General features: G+C 35.6%; 1 long non-coding RNA gene across 1 annotated transcript in view; it reads right to left on the bottom strand.

Annotated features, from left to right (window-relative positions):
* The window catches only part of LOC111772523 (uncharacterized), a 28,410-nt gene extending 7,594 nt beyond the window's left edge, over window positions 1-20,816 (bottom strand). Inside the window, exons 1-5 of the long non-coding RNA XR_002806433.2 lie at window positions 20,695-20,816; window positions 19,157-19,251; window positions 5,323-5,419; window positions 3,913-4,031; window positions 3,272-3,411 (exon numbers count right to left, since the gene is read on the bottom strand). This is a non-coding gene — a long non-coding RNA (uncharacterized lncRNA). The remainder of the gene's footprint in view (window positions 1-3,271; window positions 3,412-3,912; window positions 4,032-5,322; window positions 5,420-19,156; window positions 19,252-20,694) is intronic.
* Between the last annotated feature and the right edge of the window lie 341 nt (window positions 20,817-21,157).

Genomic DNA, 21,157 nt, shown 5'->3' with positions numbered 1-21,157 from the left:
ACTTGTATTTGTGTATGCTGGAGTCAGGACCGCTGTACTGTTGTACTATAGTACTATTTGTACTATTGATGAAAGGTCATAAAACGTGATGAATATACAAAGATCTAAAAAATAGCCCAAAGGAATAGCAGGTGCATTTATAGGAGTGGTTAGTTTCCTAGTCTTCTTAATAAGGTATTTGGTCTTTGCACGGCACTGTGTCTTGCAAACAATGCTAAAACCTTTGCTTAGATTTCTAGGCTAGCCTGAATAAACCAATTTTGGACATATATAGACAAAACTTTATATTCACAATCAAGAGAACATATTTTATAATGCTAGTCATAAAAAAGTACAAATTAATAAAAATTATTTTAAAAATTTCTCCACCTTGCAACCAATATGATCCTTTGGCAATGCAAATTTGAACATGTCACTTCTCTACATATACATACCACACATACAGCACATTCACACGTGTTCACAGTTAAAACTCTCCATTGGATTCTCATTGCTTTAAAGATTAAGACTAAAAACAAATATTTGATTAATGTCTCTTTCCTGCACTAGTCTGTTGCCTCCATTAAATCAGGGGCCACATCTAGTTTTGCTCACCACTGTATTTTCCTAGTTTTGCACAGTGCCTAGCTTCTAGTAAACACTAGATTTGGATAAACACACACACAAACACAGAAATAAATATTTATCTCACATCCTTGCATTTGAGTAAAAGCAGATTAATTATTAAAAGATGATAAGGAAGATGAAAATAACTTTAAAAGGAACTTCAGGGGAGTTTCATGGTTTTATAGGTTGATATTTTTTCCTTACTATATATGATTTACTTCAAAACTCACGACTTCTGTTTTTCTTGTTGCAGGCATATACCCATCACCCCAATAACATTTATGAGCCATAATTGAGGTGTTTCTTTCCTAATTCACAAAATGTGTGGAAAGAGAGAAAGAAAATATTTTCAAGTAATTGGATAATAATTGGAAGTGGTAAGAGCTGATTTAGCAGAATGTATATTTGAATATCATGAGAATTTGTGCAAATTGGTATTTACCAATCTGAGAGTGGTTGAAGATCAAAGAATGTAGTATGAAGGGGAAAAAATGATGCTGAATTAGATGACTGAGCCAGTTAACAAATAACTTAGTTAGTACTCCCTGGAAGAGCTGGAAGGAGCCTGCTGAGTTAGGCGGAAGCCGTGGATAGTCTGCTCTTCTTCATTTGTACATAATGAAAATAAATCAACAGGGGTCAAAATTTGTTTTAATAATCAGATGAAAGCTATATATAAAAATAAATATATATATATTTATTTGTAAACTGATTAAATTAACAAAGATAGACAAAATTGTTGATTGCTTTTTCCCATAAAATCGTAAGTACCATATCACATAAATCCTTAGCAAATTAACTGCACTTACACCAAATTGGAAATATTAACACATTTCTGCATTAAAAAATTGATTGCATCACTTAGAATTCAGCATAACTGTTTGAATTCCATGTAGTAAAATTTGATTTAATACACAAATAAATGAATAAGATAGAAAGATACTTAAGTGACAGCTCTGTGCCCCAAAGATAAATGGATGTCGATGATATTTTTAATGATCATCACAGATGGAAATTAATAGCTTCCCATAGAAGCCCCTTCCAGTGTTAAATTATGCTGTAGTCAAAAATTATTTGGAGCTTATATAAACCCTCTGGGGGCATTTTAAGCTCTATAATTTTATTGGTCTTTTGTGAGGATGGAATACAATTGTTCTGTGTGCTCTTTATGGTTCATTCTATGCATATTTGAAAAGAGGCTTTTGCAACCTTTGGCTTTATATTTTACAACCTTGTTAAGCCGATATGTACTCTTTGTAGGCATGAAATAGTTTCTGTTCTCTTGAATACATCTGTCATCTTTTATACAACTGCTCAGGTCTCTATAAAACCTCTTGAAACAGAAAAGAAGTTAACAACTCATCAGCCTAGACTGGCCATGAGATTATAATTATTGAAGCTGGGTAATAGGTATAAGAATGTTCATTTTACTGTTCTTACTTTTGTATATGTTTAAAATTTTCCATAGTAACAGTTTGAAAATATATTAAGAGTCTTTTAGCTAAGGGCCAAGGCACGTGTGTATATGTGTGTGTGTGTGTGTGTGTGTGTGCGCACACCCAGCTGTGCCTTTGATTTTTGGATTTGGGGTTGGTGACTGTTCCTTTGATCTCCTATTGCTCTGTGCTTCAGTGATTCTGGGTAATGTTAGTGAAAGTAACTTTGTTTGGTAAAAGTAACTAAATTTTACTCCAGCCAGACATATTGCTCAAAATCCCCTGGTTTTGTTATTTTTAATCTCTAAGTGGTTACTCGATTCTAACTAGGGCCTGAAGAGGTTGGCTTTTCACAGAACGATTTTTCTGGGAATTTGCGAGTCATATGCCTGTTTATTAACTATCTCTATGTGTTGTGTCATCCACCAGGGTAAAACAAGAGTCTGGCCTTTCTTGCAATACCGTTTCGGTAACCAATACTGTATATTAGTGCAGAAACCTTCACTAAGAATCAGGAGAGGAAGACTTTAATTCTTTGTTAGCCACTGATCACTGAGAGAAATTCACATAACACATGCTTCCTAGCTCACTTATAATTCATGAGGCCTAAACTCATAACTAAGGTCACACCTATTGCTTCTTATTAACCCTCTATCACTCCCCAAAGGCCTCGCATTCCAAACCTCCCTTCACATGAGCCCTCTCAAACATAGATTTCTCTTTTTATGAGAACAGAAAGTCCTGGAACACAAACGCTTTCAATTATCCACCTCCTTGTCTATCAATGTCTCTATATAATTTTCCTTTCATTTTTGTTTCACTTCTCTGTGACTTTGCTCACATTTTCTCTGCTAGAATTTTCCATCACAACTTATCTCTCTGGCAAAATCCTGGTTTTAACTCTAGTCACAAGCAAATGTCACTTGTTTTGTAATGTTTTCCCCTGTTCCTGCTGGCAGAATCAATGTCATCTCTGTTCCTGGAGTGCTTGACTCATGGTTCTATCACAGAGGAATTTTGTAAGTGATTATTTTCTTTGCTTAATTTAACGGGCTCGTCCTCTCACTGAAGTGTGAGTTCCTTGGGCGGAGCCCATATTTTCTCATTTGTATCTCTAATTCCAGGATACAGAGCGTGGAACCTGGTAATAGACACTTAATAAATCTTAACTAGAATTGAAATATTTCTCATCTGTGTCTGAGGAAAAAAAAACCATAGTGCTTGCTTACCTGAAAGAAACATCACTCTATTTATATTTTGATTCTTTCTCTTTCCGTCTTTTAAAACATGTTACTTTCATAGGTTATCCTTTCCTATGCTTGCATTTTCTTCTTCTCCACTGGCTTTTGTTTTCCTCAGGAAATAGAAGCTTTTAGTGAGTGTGAAAAAAAAGGGAAACATAAAAATAGTGTAGATGTGCAAGTGTTCTGTCTTTGGATTTATAAATAGTAACGATAGCTACATTCTTCTTGAACTAATAATGGTTTTTGCTCTTCTGACTTTTGTATGGGAAATTTATTACATATATATATAATAAATATACATTGTCTATCTACCCATCTTTCTATCCATCTATCTATCTATCTATCTCTATCTGTCTATCTGTAATACATTTGCTTCACTCTCTCTCCACCCTAGAAATTACTGTAAGAAATAGGGCAGGACTAGATATTCACTGATACCTCTTTGCTAAGGAGAAGTATGGACTAGAGATTGGGTTTATCATCTTAACCTAGTTATTCAACCTCTTCATATTACCTACGATCAAGATTTGGTAATAACAGAAATCAAAATATTTTCTAGTTTCTCTGTTCTGGCAAAAATCTAATTATCTCTGATTTAGTGAAAGTTTTATACTGAGTATACTTACCATAGCTTGTATCTTTCCTGGTCAAGGCAGGATGGAGCGGCTGAGGTGGAATGCAGTAGTATTTTGCAAAGAAATATCTGATACTCCAATGCCTGCAACACTTCCTCATCCTCAAAAGCCTAGATCACCACAGGTAGAAATTTAGGAAATATTTTCTACTTTTAAAACATTCTCAAATTTATATAATTCTGTAAAAAAATTTAATCATGCTTGCCATTTGACAGTTTATAAAGTTTTTGATTTAATATTTAATAAGCATGTGTGAATAAGCATATGCAGTGTTCAAAGTGCTTTTCCTGCTCAATACTAACTCATAAAGATACAGTATGATTGGCGTGTGGTAGGTACTATTATTAAAACCTTAAGAATATTAAATACTTACCAAATTCTGGGGTAAATATTAGACTTTTAACACTTATATTATTAGTAATAACTAAAATTTTTTGAGCTACTTTAGGCCAAACTTTGTGCTAAGTATTCTGCATGCATTAACTTGTCTAAATCGTGCATTTACCCAATGAGATGGGTACTATTTTCATCTCCGTTATATGCATGTCAAAACTGATGCTAAAAGATGTTTTGAAATAGACATAATAGTTAGTAACAGCATCATGATTTGAACACATCTGTTTAACTCCAAGCTGGTGGTCTTCAATATGTTATATGCACCCACTTTGCCTATCAAGAAATGTGTAATATTAGACTAGTTTTATTGTCTCCACTTGTTTACCACTCTCAAATAGTGTAGGCCTTCAACCACTGACTGCTTTGCTAGTCAATGTTTTGAAACTCCTCTAGCAAAGATGGACAGGGACTGTCCCCTCAGCACATTAGATTAGCTTTTTCTGTCCTCATCCCTGATCTTGTTGCAATTTGCTTATGCATAAAATGTGTATAATAATGATTATCTTACAGTATGAATTTAAGAATTAAATAAGATATGTGTGTAAAGTGCCTAACCATTAGGGCACCTGGCCTGATTCTCATTAAAGACTAGAACCATTCTCGTGAGAAGTGGGTCCTGTGTGGTCTGTGCCACAAAGCTGTACAGAATGAGCACAGATCAGCATCAGATTGATTACAAAGAAATTCTGATCTCTAATTATGTTCCTCAGAGAACATTAAAGGTGATTTATTTGTAACCCCACCTAATACTTACCAGGTACAGGCCCCTCTCTCCAAATGCCCCACCTCTGCTGCTCTGGATTGTCTCCCTTTCCACACTCAAAAACTCTCCTTGGCCTCAGTTGTGCAGTATCTCACTATTTTTTCTCCCATTCTCTGGTTCTCTGTATGTTCTTCTAATGCTGCCTCAAAAAATGTGTGACCCCACGGGGGCAGATGCAGTTCTAGGAAAGATGGAAGCGTGTGAAGAGAGGGAAGGGCAAACAAGCAAGTGTTACCACTCACTTCTCGAAATGTCTCCTCTTTTGTACTCTGGGGAGCCTCCCCTTCACTTCTCCAAACGCACTGTGTTTATGTCCTTTTCTGACAGTTCTTCCTTCTGCTATAAAAAGAGATTAAAGAAAGTAATCCCCAATACTTTTTCTTCTGCTATCCTCTCCTTTAGCTGTCTGTTTTGATATTACCTACTCCAAAAACTTTACCATCTCCATGCGGATGACTCCAGAATTTAGCTTTCACAAGCCTTCTATCTGCTTTTGCCAACTCTGTGTAAGTTTATGCTCACTGAAATGAATGGAATCCATTGTCAATACATCAGCCTAAGGCCAAAGACTAAACCAGCCATCTTTTCTCTTCAGATAAACATTTTTCCTGCTATTGGCCTTATGTACTTTTGTTAAAGTCTCTCCTTTTTCCTTTTATCTTTGACCTTTGTACTCTCTTAATCCTAAATTCAATATGTTGCCAAACACAATCAACTCTGCTGCTACTACATTTCTTGTTTCTTTCCACAGGCCCTGTCAATATGCTAGAAAAACTATATGTTTCTGATCTATATTACAGTTGAATAAACTCATCCACCCAGTTCCAGTTTCTCTCTGAGATAAATCATTCCTCATGGCATTTACAGACCCATCTGCCTAAACCACAGTTTATATAAAGCAATTCTCCTGATAAAGTGTCTGCAGTCTTCTCCTCAGATTTCTGAATCATTTAAACTCCTCTAGATGGTGTTCAAGGCCAGCCATAGTGCAACCCAAACCTTTATTTATACACTTCTATCTGATTTTTTATAATTTCTGTACCCAGTGCACTAATCACATTGGACAGCTCTATGACCCCTAAATTTGTCCTTAATTTTCTCCTGCTGCCTTTGCTTCTGTTGATCCTTCTACCTGGAAGGATCATCGTACCTTTCATCTCAGCATGGTGAAAGCTGAGAGAACATTCAAGGCTCATCTATAAGTTCACTTAAAAAAAATCCTTTCCTGTTTTGCATCCAAGCAGAAGCAATCTCTTTTTTGATCTACCAGGGCACCATTATTGCAACAGACTGTGTCGTGTATTCTCATTTTTTAGTTTTATTTTTTTGGTGAGGAAGATTGGCTCTGACCTAACATCTGTTGCCAATCTTCCTCTTTTTGCTTGAAGAAGATTGTCCCTGAGTTAACCTGTGCCAATCTTCCTCTATTTTATATGTGGGATGCCGCCACAACATGGCCTGATGAGTAGCCTGTAGGTCTGCACCCAGGATCCAAACCCACGAACCCCTGGCTGCTGAAGTAGAGTGTATGAACTTTACCACTACACCACTGGGCTGGCCCCTCTATTATCATCTTTTGATACTTGTGTTTTCTCCTCTCCCATTGCTGTGAACTACTTAGAGGCAGAACTTATGCCTTATTTATGTTTTATTCCTTTTAACAGCAGGCAGGTTACCTTGTGCAGAGTAAATACTTAATAGACATTATTGAATTGAATGAAAGTAGTTGTAGGACTCTTGGCCAATGGCTTAACCTCCAAGATGCACTTTCCTCACCTGTAAAACCAGGAGGTTGCACTATAAATCCCCATTCAGCTTCATAACTCAATAATTGTAATTCAATTATACTCATAATGTTTTGGAGTTTTGGAGTATGAGTTTGGAAGAAGAGTTTTTACGGTTACTATAAATTTTTTAACGGACTTCTCCTCCTAAGGTTGTTACTTTAAGGGAGGCTGAAAGATGGAGCGGGCTGGTGCTCTACTGCACAGCACTAGATCTGCGTCGCTGACCCAGCGTTTGAATGGAGACTTCAAGGCATGCCTGGAATCAGAAGATCACAAACTCTCAGAGCTGTTAGAGCTATACTTCATGTCTGTTTTTTCAGATTGCTGAAATGGTTATTAATAACGATATTTATTGAGCACTTACTAAACTGTCAGGCAGTCTGCTAGATTCTTCATATGCATCTTATTTTTCATCAGAACAACCCCCAGAATAAGTGCTATTATCCTTATTTCACAGATGAGGAAAATTCAGGAGAGAGTTTGGTACTTTATAAGCCTCTAGTATATTCGATGACTACCATCCTTATGTGTAGTTTGAATCTCAAATCTCAGAATCATTTATAAAGCTTCTAGAAATTTTTTTGAAACTTCTGTCTTTTCCATACCATTTTAAGACACTTAATCTTACTGTTTTCTAAAGTTTTGCTTATCTTTCATATGAGAAAGATAACATAGAAATTACTGTGAAAGTCCCTAATTTGGCACTAATAGAAGTTTGGACACTTATTGACCTGAAGTCAAAATTTGCTCTACAAAAGTGTTTATCTGGGCCAGCCCAATGGCCTAATGGTTAAGTTTGGTGCACTCCACTTCAGCAGCCTGGGTTCGGTTCCTGGGTGCTGACCTACACCACTCATCTGTCAGTGGCCATGCTGTGGTGGTGGCTAGCATACAAAATAGAGGAAGGTTGGCCACAGGTGTTAGTTTAGAGCAAATCTTCCTCAGCGAAAAAAGAAAAAAAAGTGTTTGTCAACGTGTAGTTCATGGCCCACTGGTGGTCCTTGGAGGGAGTGGACAGTGTCTATGAACTCTTCAGAACTTGTTAAGCCTGTCAGGTACTGTTAGGGAGCCACTGATGCTTTTGCGCCATCCATTTTCAAGCAAAGTGCAGTAATCTGCCCGGCAAACTCATTGAGTTTTTCCTAGAATGATAAGAAAATAATGTTTTCCTATGTGTGGTAATCTAACACTGTTGCTAATAGTACATAAGAATCTGAAACTGTAGTGATATTATTCAAAGTAGTATTCTTCAGAGAAAAACTAGGGCCATTCGCAGGCCATATTTTACATCTGTTATGTGCCTAAGATTATTCTAGATAATAGGAACACAGTGAAGAAATCTCTGCTCTCATGGAGTTTGTATTCTTCTTGGGAGGAGGCAAATAACAGCCAAGTCAAGAGTAATTTCAGATAGTGGCAAATGCTCTGAAGATACTAGAAGAACTTAATGTTGTCTGGGTAAATGCTCAGCGGTTGCATACCAATACAGCCATACTTGTTGTCCATAGCCCACTTCCCCTCTGATTGGTGTTCATGCTTACAGATCGTTAAATAACTTTTGGTATCCCTTCTGGATGTGATGGTGAGTGACTGGGAGTGTGGTAATACAGATTGAGAAGTTAGGACAGATTTTACTGAGGAGAGACTTTTAGCTGAGATCTGGATGATGAGAAGGAAGCAGCCACGTGAAATAGAGGATAGCAACCCCTATTTATGTGGGGATAGAGAGACAAGCTCATGCAGAGGTACTATGGCAAGCAAAAACTGGGCATTTCCATACAAGAGAAAAAAAGCCTGTACAACTAAAACACAGTATGTAAAGGAGACAGTGGAAGGAGACAAAATCAGATGGGTATTAATGGCATACATTATGGAAGAGCAATTATTTGTGCTTCTGGTCAATATTTTGCCAAACAGGTAGAGGATCATCCTGACATGAATCCATTCTCAATTAGTATATGGGGAAACACACAACAATCCTTTCAACTATGATTGGATAATTGTGTTTGGTATCAATAACAAGTAGCAATCACTATATTTGTCACAAGTAGGGTTTTGATATGCAAATAAAAACTATACATTTAATGTCATATATTGTTTTTCTTCAGACAATAGTTGGCAATATGCCCAATCTGGATTGAATTTTCAAGTAAATAGAAAACATTGTGAATGTGGGTAATCATGGCCACTGAATATCTGAGTTTTCAGGTTCCTATTCATAGATATAGGTGAAAAGTGAAAAGAAGACAATTTTTCCCTCAGAAGTATGCTAGTTATCAAGGGGAAGGGTGCTCCTGGGAGCTTTTCAAATGAAGGCTAAGAGTTCTTTAAAGATTCTTAGCACCAAAAAAAGATTGAGATCTGTTTCTCTCATTTCAGGGACTTTTTCTCTGTGACATATCTCAAAAATATGTTTGGTGACTTGGATAGTCTGAATATATTACTTTAGTGACAACATGATGTTAATATTGATGCTGAGACGACAGAATTTCTGAAGAAGTCTAAACTGGTGCATACAGCTCAATTGCCAAGAATGTGATTCTTTTTCAGTCCGCATATTTATTTTTCACTTGTCAGATAAAAAAATGAATGACACACTATAATATATTTTAAAAAACAGGTTTAAATGTTGCAACAGAACATGAAGAAATATTTTTCATGAATAAATACGAAAAAAGAGAATTAGAAATATATTACCACTATATCCTTTCCAGATCATTCAAATGCTTTTGAATGTATTGTAGTAATCAATTTAGCATCTTTTAGCATACAGGACATGGGATTCAATATGAAATCTCTCAATAACTTAAAATGTAATTTCATATTTGATCCAAATATCTATCCAGAATTATAAGCAGAGACACAAAACATTCAAACTCATTTTAGGTGACTTATATTTGCTAGTTAAGAATTTCTAATTTGGTAGAAATAAAGAATAAATGAAGTAATCAACTGTGTATGGGACAGTATACATAATTCACAATATTCATTAGTAGGCCTAATATAAATAAGTTGGTGAAAAATTTCAAATAACATCATCCATCTCACTGACACAAAATATTCTGAATATTGTTCATTTCAAATCTTGTTATTAATTTTATTATTTAAAACCTTGTGATAATCCTGTTTCTCAATTTATCTAGAATCGGCACCCCATGAATGCAATGAGGCCACATTAAGTGGTCCACAAATAAGAAACTCTGCTCTATGAAATACGGGATTTGTGCTGCAAATGAGACTTTCCGAGTTCACAGAGAAGATTGATTTAGGGTTTAGGAATGATAGTTAATTGGAAAAGAGTTCATTATCCTAAAAATAATGAGCTCAAAAGTCCATTAATTTTTGTCTTTTCTCTAATTAGATTTAGATATATTGTAATGCAATTATTATTGCATCAAATAGATGGCTTGGACCCTACCACTATCAACTGAATGAGTGTTTTTGAAAGTGATCTTTATTTCTTTTAGGGTGTTAATTGAGTTTTCATGTGTACTCCAGCAGGATAATGCTGCCACAGAAAAGCGTTGATTTCTGCATATGAACACAATGGTATCAGGATTGCGAGCTATGTTTGTATACTTCCAAAAAGAAAAAAAAAAATAGGCAGCTAAAGGAAAAGAACTTATCAACACTACAAGGAAACAGTCAGTCAAATCCAGAAAATCAGGCATTTTACAGTGCAAATAATCTGGATTCTATAATAGATCAATGACAGGAAAGGAAATGGGAGAGAGCTGCTAAAGAACAGAGAGGACTTAAGAGGCCCAATGGTCAAATGCAACATGTGGACCTTATTTAGACCCGGATTCAAAGAAACAACTATAAAAATCATTGTTGAAATAATCAAGAACAATTAAACATGTATTGATAGTAAAAAAGTATTGAAACTTTTAATATGATAATGGTGGCATGGTGGTGATGTTAAAAATCTGTTTTTGTTTGTTAAAACGGAATACTGATATATTTACAGATGAAATGACATGATATCTGGGTTCTCCCTTAAAATCTTCAGAAGAATTAGAGGAGAGTAGGTAAAACTGGATGTGAAAAATATTGATAAATGTTGATGTTGGATGAGTGGTACATACGTTTTCATTACACTATTTTGTCTACTTTTGTGTGAATTTTGTATTTTTCAAAATAGGTGATTTTTTCCATATTTATTAAAATGACCCATTTAACAGACCACTGTATACATTCTTTTGCTTTACAGAAGCAGGTATCTCAAGAAGCTCAGTAAACAGCATATTGTTAGACAATTTGTTGCCGTAATAGCATGCAATTCAGAAACATAATGAAAGTCTGTAGTTAAACGGAACTATTATCTTAATCCTCTTTTGTTCAGCTAATACCCATATGTGATCTTTCCTATTTCATTTTTAAACTTTTAAAAAATTTTGAAGTGTATGCAGAAAAGTGCATAAAAATAAGTGTATAGTTAAATGAATAACTAAAAAGCAACTACTGTGATTTTCACTCATATTAAGAAATAAACTATTGTAAGAACAACAGAATTTTACCTTGTGTACCTTCTTCATCATGGCCCTTGTCCCTCACCTTGAGACAATTCTTAATTCTGACTTAGTTTTGCCTGTTTTTGAATTTTGTATAAATGGAATGAGATGGTGTATATTATTTTCCCTTTGCTTCTTTTGTACAACATTATGTTTTTGAGATTTGCTCATGTTTTTCTTGTTGCTGTAATTCAATCATTTTTATAGCCATATAGTATAATAATGCTGCTATAGACATTCTTGTACACGTAACTTTGGGCACATGGGCACACTTTCCTAAAGGCTATATAGCCAGGAGTAGAATGGCTACATTATCGGATGTGCTATCTTTAACATAGATGCTCAGATCACTTAAATTTGTCTTATCTATTTTTCTAATATTTGCATTAATGTATTATCTTAACTTCATTTCATTTGCTTTGATATATAGTATTTTCATTATTGTTGAGTTTAAATTGTTTCTATCTTCTTTTTACTTGTGCTTTGATCTGATTTAGAAGAGCATTTCTTAAAAAAATTTGAAATTGAAATACAGAAAATTGCACAAATTATAGGTATTACAGCAAAAACTAACAGCTTCATATATTTACCACTCAGAAGAACCTCTCATGCCTCCTTCCAAGGCCAAGATGAGAGTGGGGCAGGAGAGTGCCTATGGATTAAATTTAAGAGGACACACTCTCAGGGTTGGGCAAGTGCCAAATTGGCATTTGGATGAGACTAAGAGTGAGTACGTCCTTAAATTTTGCCTCCTAGGTGTCTTATTCTCCTAATCCCAGTTTGAGCCCTAGAAGCTTTGGACAATAAAAAAATGAATGATCATGGCCATGTTCCAATAAAACTTCATTTACAAAAACAAGGAGTCAGCCAGAATTTGCCTGTGGACTATTGTTCCCTGACTTCTCTCTTAGATTCTTTCTTCTGACTTGTATATCAGCTCACTAATTCTCTCATCAAATTCATCTAATGTGTTGTTAATCTCATTTATTTGCTTTCTTTATCATTTCCAGAATATCTATTTGCAACTTTTTTTCAAATCTGTGATATCATTGTTTATAATTTCCCATTTTCCAGGATATTTTAAGCTTGACTTTTATCTTTTTTTAAACCATGGATGTTCAATTAAACATATAGTTTTATCATCTGTGACTGATAATTCTAGTATTTGAAATCTTGAAGCTCTACTTTGATTTTTGCTCATCATACTTGTTTCCTTGAGTGCTTATTTATCTTTATCATATGCTTCTCAATATCCTTGCAAAATTTTTTTTGTGTGGAAATAATTTGAGGCCTAGGATAAAGGTATGCTCATCTACAGCAGTGGTTCTCAAAGAGTGGTCCCTGGACTAGCAACATCAGTATCACCTAAGAATTTGTCAGAAGTGTAAATTCTTGAGCCTCATCCCAGACCTGCTGAATCAGAAAGTCTGGGGTCAAGGTCCAGCAATCTGTGTTTTAACAACCCTCCATGTGATTCTGATGAATGCTCAAGTTTGAGAACCACTTCTTTAAGGAAGATTTTCAATGTTTGTGCTCAGTACCTTGTCTATCTGGGATCTGGTCAAATTCATGTCTTGAGTTTTTTGAGCCTCTTTAGATGATGTCAATTTGAGGGGCTAATCTGGCTGACTGAGTGGTAAATTTACCTTGAGGGTGTATCCACCATGGCCTCAGCTTAATGTGGGGAGAGTCTCCTGTTAGACCCTCCACCTCAAGCAGACCCTGAATTTTGATTTCTGTTCCCCTTGTTCTATATCCCTTCTCCAACCAAAGTTTGAAGTTTCCAAGAGAAGCAAAGGCTTCAGGTGAAAAGCACTTCAGTGCCCCCTTTTCTCTAGGTTCAAACTTGCCCTTTAGATCTGGCTAGTAATTCCTTAATATCTTGTTTGCTCCTTGATGCTTTTTTTGTTTTTTGAAGGGGGAAGATTCTCCCTAAGCTAAAATCTATTGTCAATATTCTTTTTTCTTCCTTTCTTCCCCCATAAAGTCTCAGTGCATAGTTGTGTATAGTTGTAAATTCTTCTAGTTCTTCTATGTGAGCCACAGCCACAACATGGCTCCTGACAGATGAGTGGTGGGGTTCTATGCCTGTGAATTGAACCTTGGCTGCCAGTGCAGGGTGCACTGAAATTTAACTGCTCGGCCATTGAGGCTGGCTCTCTTTAATGCTTTTACAAGATGTTTGTATATGTTATCCAGCAATTTCAGTTTGTTTACAGCCAGAGAGTTAGTCCCAATTTCCTACCACACTATTATCAGAAATGACTTCATGCAGAAATTTCTAAGATTAGTTTGTTTTAAATACAAGAGAAAACAAAAATGTAAAGACAATTTACCTTAGTGGGGACATGACACATATGAACGCTTCCTAAAATGCTTACCTTGTGTTTTGAGATTTATACTTCAAACAAAACAGATTTACTCTCCAATAAAGCGTGTTGACCTTGTTAAACTGCTCTCTTTGGACCTGAAAGTTCTTTTGCTTCATTCCAACATCACAAGTCTTTGAGAGTGATGTAGCAATCGCCTGAGACTTAAATTTAATCTTTGACAGTTTCTATTCATGTCCTTATTATGAAAAATATTCGTATTTGCAGAAAGTTGATGGGTTCTATCATTCTGAGGTGGAATGTTGCTGTAAGGAAGTGAATTTATCGACTGTTCGATGAAAATAACATATTTATGCAAAATGTTTCTGCAAAGCAACATCTGCTTTTTGCTTTGAGGGGCATTTTCACACAAGAGTGTAGACAGAGAAGTAAGTGAAGTTAATTTAAGCTCCCAGATCTCTTTACCAGGACCTTTTCATAGATAATATGAAAATATTGCCTTTGCAAGGGCAGATATTGAAATTTCATAAACCTTACAGTCTGTGGCTGACTTAATGGCATTTAAACTAGCTGATGAGTTCTAGAGAAAGGCAGATGGATTTTAGTTAAAGGAGACCAAATATAATTCTCTGGAGAAATTTGGATTAAAATTAAATGTGTGTGTATTTAAATGACTCTTCTGTCCTTTGAACATAGTGTGTTCAGACAACTAAAGTAGATGCCAAAGGAGTCTGAAAATCTCACGTACAGTCGCAATAGAAACAGGATGTGGAGATTATACTACGAGAAGAAAGGATTTAAAATATTATCTCAGAAAATTTACCAGGATATTGTGATTAGTAAGAGAATCTGTTTCCTTTTTCAACCTAAATTGAAATCTGCATCTTCAGATAGTTTCTGTTAGTTGTGGCAATGAAGGTAAGCATGGCCAAAAAGGCTGGTTGGTCTTGTATGCAACACATTTGTGGTAATTTCTATAAAATGAATCTGTGAGTGAACTTGTGTATGAGCTTGGGTGATATGATTTCCAGATCTACCAAATTTGTTTCTTCAGCTTTTTCTCAATTCTATAGCAAAAGTGGATGTCTGTGATATGAATTGCTGTAAGACTGTTCGAGAGCCTAAAATTCCCATAAGGTCCTACTATTTTGATGAGTAATTTATCTGAGAAAAATTAGACCTTCTCAAAGCTCAAAAACATGTTCACCTTCAAGATTACTGAAATTCTTTATGTTAGGACACATTTTCAGGACCTCAATATGTCATTGACCTCTTTCAGATGTTTATGTGCCTCTTATGCTGCTCACTAAAAGTACACGAGCTGATCTGTAGGAGACATCGTCCAAAGGCTTTTAGCCACATTCCCTGCTTAATACTACCACATGAAACTATGGTTTTCATTCATTTCTTATATACCAAAGTAAATATGGTTAAGATGGAAAAGAGGGTATAAAATCAATTTTTTTTTCTATTGAATCTGTATAGCTGGACTGTTTTTAGCCAGTTATCTCCTTCTGCCTTGAGTTGTTTTGCCTTGCTGTTCCCTTCAGAAACCATATATTAAGCGCCTATTATGTTTGCACCTCTACACAAAACATCTGAACACCCTCATCTGTGCCTTTGAGGAGCACAACCTAATAGCTACTTAAATAACAAATGAATATGTGGTCTAGTTTTAAAATAGAGGTATAAGCAATGATTTATGGAAATTTACATAATTGGAGTGAGAATTTCTTTCAAATTTTTATTTGAAAAATATTGTTTCCTTAGAAAAACAGTGGAATCATCAATATAATTCATAATTTATATGTAACGAAAATCAGACAAAGGGACACAGAATTACCTGGCAGGTTAACTGGAGAGCTGGTCCTAAAGCGTTGATGAGCACTCCTTCAATATAGCTCCCAATTTACTAACCAATACTCTCAGGTGAGTTCTGAAGCTGTTAGTGTGATGGGGAGTATGGCTAAGCAGCTAACTGAACAAGATCACATCTGCCCACCCCTCGTGTTGTGATATCTGCTCATGTGTTTGTCCCAACACTGGGCACCACAGAATGAATGTTTGGTAAACATGAAGTGATATTGTTAACAAAATTGTGATAACAACTGTTATAACTCTATATTTTACAAAGGTATTTAAAATAGTTGGGTGATGGAAGGTGTATTCAGAATGTGACTTCTGAGTACATGAAAACCCCTTTGAGCCTCTGTTTTTAAGCTTATTTCTTTGTTCACTTCGGATCCTAGAAGAGTGAAAATGGCCCTGAGCAGACTGAAAAATAACACCCTGTGTAAGCTTGAGTTATTTGTCAATGACTTTTGTCAGCAGTTACATTAAACTAGATCTGTTCTTACTATAAATCTAAATTACAGGTGTGCAATCATACATGAGTTTTGTTCTGTTGTTGCAGTAAAACTACTATGTTATTTAACCTTTGGAAGGAAAAGTTGATAGTGAGACATATGTAAGAGAAGATTAGTGTTTGAATCTCTTGATGCATTATGGCTGTGCCTGACTCGATGCATTTAGGCATTTGCACTCTGCGGGCAATACTTGTGGGATATATAATAGTATGTCTGGAAAATCCAAGGCAAGTATCTGAAAATCTAACACAGTTAAAAAAAATATGTGAGTAGTCCAGTTTAAAATTATTTAAAAATCAATAACTTTCCTATATGCCAGCAATAACCTCTTAGAAAATGTAATAAAAAACAGATCCTGGTAATAAACAGAAAATATTTTAAAGGACCTATAAATAACCTTAACAAGAAATGTTCAGGACTTATATGAAGAAAACTATAAGATATTATTGAGGGTCATAAAAAAAGAATTTAATGAGAGAAAATCTTTTTTCCTAGAAGGCAAAGAGAATATAATAAAGATTTTATTTCCTCTAATATTGTGTAAATATAAATACAATTGCAATAAAAATTACAACTGAACTACTCAAAAATTTATAGTAAAAATATTGCATAAAGTAGCTAAGACATTCTTTAAAAGAGGAAAAATGATGTGGGTTTGCATTAATAGATAATAAAATATCATAATAATGATTTTCAATCAAACCATATATGGGTAAAATTCAGTAAAAACTACTTTAAAAAGCAGTTCTAATAATAATGCATTATTCAATATATAGTCATGTGTTACTTCACAACGGGGATATGTTCTGAGAAATGCGTCATTAGGTGATTTTGTCATTGTGCCAACATCATAGAGCACACTTACACAAATCTAGATGGTATAGCCTAGTACACACCTTGGCTATGTGGTACTAATCTTATGGGACTACTGTCATATATGCAGTTTGTCATTGACCTAAATGTCATTATGCAGCGCCTGACTGTATGGTGTTAGGACTATTGTTTGTGTATAAGAAAAAAAATTGAATGAGAACGTAAAAATAACTTCACACTCATTTCTGATATAGACATGATTCACTGTATTAAGAAAATAAGAAGCAGTTGTGTCCATGAGAACTTAGTCTTCACTTCTGATGGAGCAACTCTATAAGCCATTTTTGACAGAGTGAACTTGAAGAAGGTGGAATGTCTCAGTGTGTTGTTGTTAACAAAAATGACAAAGATGAGAAAAGACCCAGACTTCTAATAGGGCGTGGGACTTGGCAAGCAAAGAGTGGCCCAAATTTCTACCTTCCCACTCTCCTATTCCCTAAGTCTCTTTTTGGCCAGGAAACTTTGTGTAGTGCACATAATGCACTACTGTGCTGGCCAGCCGTGAAGGAGGTGAAGTATCCACTCAGACATTCTAGAGGGCAACTTGGCATATCACAGGTACCTATTGTTTTTTTCAGAACTTCCAATTATAGAGATGATAGGAAAAGTACAATAGGGAAAATTTTTAAACAAGCAAATTATCAATATGGTGTTGGCCAAGAAATTATATACATTTATAAAATAACTAGTTAAAATTACTTTTAAAAATGTAATATGATAGGCTAAAAAGCAGCATGTTATTGGAGCTATAATTTACATTTCTTCCACTGCTAGCCATATTAAGCATTCATCTCTCAATGCTAATTGGCAGGTTCTACTTCTCTGATTTAACGATCTGTCTCCTTGGAATATTTTTCTTTTCTTTAGTTTTGTCATTTGCTGTATATATTTAAAACTTCTTTTAGACTGAGAAAAGTTTATAATCAGAAAAAACACATTCTTTTAAAAAAAGTTCAAAAAGATTATTTGAAGAAAAGTCAAGAGATTGCTTTGTTATTTGTGGAGGTTTTCTCTATAACTAAATAATGAAGGTCACGGCTAGAAATATTAAATAGGAACATGTTTGCAGTGTGCCTTGAATCCCAAGCAGAGAAAATTAAACTTTTTCTTATGGAGCAATTGGAAATTTTGAGTAGGAATGTAGTGAGATAAATGTTGTGTTTCAAGTATTATTATTTACTTCATAAAGGAAAATAATACGGAACTGGCTTGTAAGTCTCTTCCCTGTCACCATGTGGCACTCTGCTGTTTTCTCCTAATGTTCTCTTACATTTATACTTCCTTGGTGTGAAAAAAGACAGCTAGATATAATAAAAAGAAATGGTCTGACACCAGCAAAAGAAAATTTTAGGCTCCAGATTAGAAATTCTGCTGCAGGTGAGGATATTAATATGAGAAACAGTTTCTCCAAAAAAGTGATGAGGTGGGGCGCTGGAATGATTTGAAATGAGATGGGTCAAATCCTGCTAATTATAAAGTTTGAAGAGTAATTGGGATGAACAGCTGAAATTACATGGCTTTTAAATATTTTTCTCTCTCTAATTTCTACAATTAATCTGCCATTACAAAAGAAGTATGTCCTTTCTCGTAAAAATCGTATAAATTTGAAATAGCCGTAAATAGCCTTTAGTCTCTGATCTTGATTATTTATTTATTTATTTATTTTTGTGTGTGTGAGGAAGATTGGCCCTGAGCTAACATCTGTTGCCAACCTTCGTCTTTTTGCTTGAGGAAGATTGTCACTAAGCCAACATCTGTGCCAATCTTCCTCTATTTTATGTGGGATGCCGCCACAGCGTGGCTTGAGGAGTGTTGCTAGGTCCACACCTGGGACCTGAACTTGCAAAACCCTGGCTGCTGAAGCAGAGTGTGGGAACTTAAGCACTATACCACCAGGCCAGCCCCTCGATCTTTTATTTTTGATGCAAGAGTAAAAAGAGCATGGGAGGACGCCTTTGTAGTCTACTGTCCCACTTTACTTTTTCTATTTTCGGCACCCAAGTTGGAGGTGTGGGGCATTTCAGTCTGTGGTTCCAACAGCAATTCATTAGCCAGCTCGTTAGTAGAGAGCATTCTCTGAGCGCTGCTATTTCTGGTCTCCTTGCCAAGACCTTGACTGCCTGTATGTGTTCTGGACATTCCAACCTCCTCTAGGAAGCTGCTTGTACATCATCACACGCATGCATTGAGGGAATATGGTACTGACCTTGGAAAGGTGAACAAGCTGAACAATGGTGAAAGAAGTAAATCCATTATTGTTCAGAAAAGACTTGAAGAAAGTGGTACATCTTTTTCTTCCTCCTAAAGTGAAAAAGGATTTCAAAATTTGGAGGAGGGAGCTATTCAGAATAGGAACATACAAAGTCTAAAACCAAGAACATTAAACCAACCATGGCCTTAGCTTTGGGGAAGAGTTTTCTTTTGGACTTTTGGGTGTTTGGGGCCTCCTTTGGCCCTGGAGTGGAGGAGCTTGGTTTAAAGGACACCTTTGTTACTGGTTCAAAAAGTGTGAGGAACCCACTGCTTCAGGCTTGCTCTATGGAAAAGGTTAGCAGGCCTTTAATGTCCCTTTTTACCTTCTCTGGTCTAGTAATGAGCATAGAAAAGGCAGCCTGAACCTAAGGACAGCTTCGTGACCCCTGAGGACAATTAGTGGCTCCCTATGTTCCTGGCACTTGAGGACAATGGATCCTGGAAAGAGAGTAAGGAACTTCAACACCCTCTTTTATTTATTTCTTTGTTGAGATCAAATGTTGACAACAGACAAGACTGCTTAATGAGATAAAACATTTACTACTCAGAAGTTATTCAAACAGTATTGAGCACAAAATTTAAATGCTCACTATCACTAGATTTTGCAGAGCAGAGGGTCTAAAGACGCCATGATATTTTTTCTTGAATAAAATTTTTCCTAAATCAAAAAGAAGATTGAGCGCTCATTGAATTCCCAGGTATATCAGAGTAAAAATTAAACTGCACAACCAAAATAACATGACTCCAACAGAAGGTATATTATAGAACACATTTATTGAGCCTTGACTATATTACTGCGTTATGTTGAACACTTTGATGTACACTGTCTCATTTACTCCTGACAATAACCCTGCCAGTGAAATACCAGTATTTCCATGTTATGCTAAGTACCAGGAGGCTAGTGGAGGCCAAGTGGCATCTAGAATGCATTGAATTTGTGATTTTAACTTAGTTTTTCTAACAGTGAACCAGTGATCTTTCCCCTGTACCAAAAACATATGGATGAACTTTTAGAACTTACAAAATAGTTTACTGATTTTGGTGGGTCCAAAAGAACCAAAATATCCTTTATTGTTAGTTTGTAACTGGATGAGCAACTCTATTCTTACACATTTAATTTTGGATTTGCAACATTTTGTCAAATAATTTAATTTTTATATTTAAAAATAAACCTTTACATTTGTGATCATTAATTGAATGTCTATATTCCTATGTCATAGCTGAACTTTTGCTAAGAATGTTGATTTGTTTATTTTGGGGAAATTGTGTATGAATGACACTTATACTTAATAACCCTCTAACTTCATAACTTTGAGTATGGTCAATAATACTCATTGTCTCTATAACAAACCTCTAAGGCAGATTTGATTATTATGACTTCACATGAGAAGGAATGAGGCACAAAACAGTTAAATGACTACTTGGATTCATGTGGCTAGTGATATAGTTCAAACAAAAAGATGATTTTAACATAAATCAGATATTACTCACCCTGATGTCTTCAAGCTCCTCCTGAATTCTGAGGCTACACTTTGCTTTAATAACTAAATAAAACGCCTTGAACTCATATCTCATGTATTATGAGGAGGCTACATTCTTCTCTAACATTCCAGATTTTTTTTGGCATTTATGTTTCCATGGTTACGTCTTTCTTTGACTTCCTGCCGACTTCAAATTCTTGCTATCCCAGTTGCTTCTAATTGTTTCCTTTTAGAACCAGCACTATTGAGTATGAGGCATCACTGTCTCGATGTTCTCCACCCATACTCTCACAGAGAAAGTATCACTGGGCATCTTTTTCCTCAGAGCCGTGCATCTGCCTCAAACTTCTCTCTCTGTCCTGAGGACCTTCTCTTCCACCCCTTCTTGCTTTTCTCTCTGTCCACAAACCTGTTTCCCAAACTTGCAAAATGAATTTAATTATTCCTTTTATTCCTTATGCAAATAAACTCTG

This window comes from Equus caballus, chromosome 2 (assembly GCF_041296265.1).
Source record: "Equus caballus isolate H_3958 breed thoroughbred chromosome 2, TB-T2T, whole genome shotgun sequence".
Classification (NCBI taxonomy): Eukaryota; Metazoa; Chordata; class Mammalia; order Perissodactyla; family Equidae; genus Equus; species Equus caballus.
This window is presented reverse-complemented; position numbering and strand designations above follow the sequence as displayed.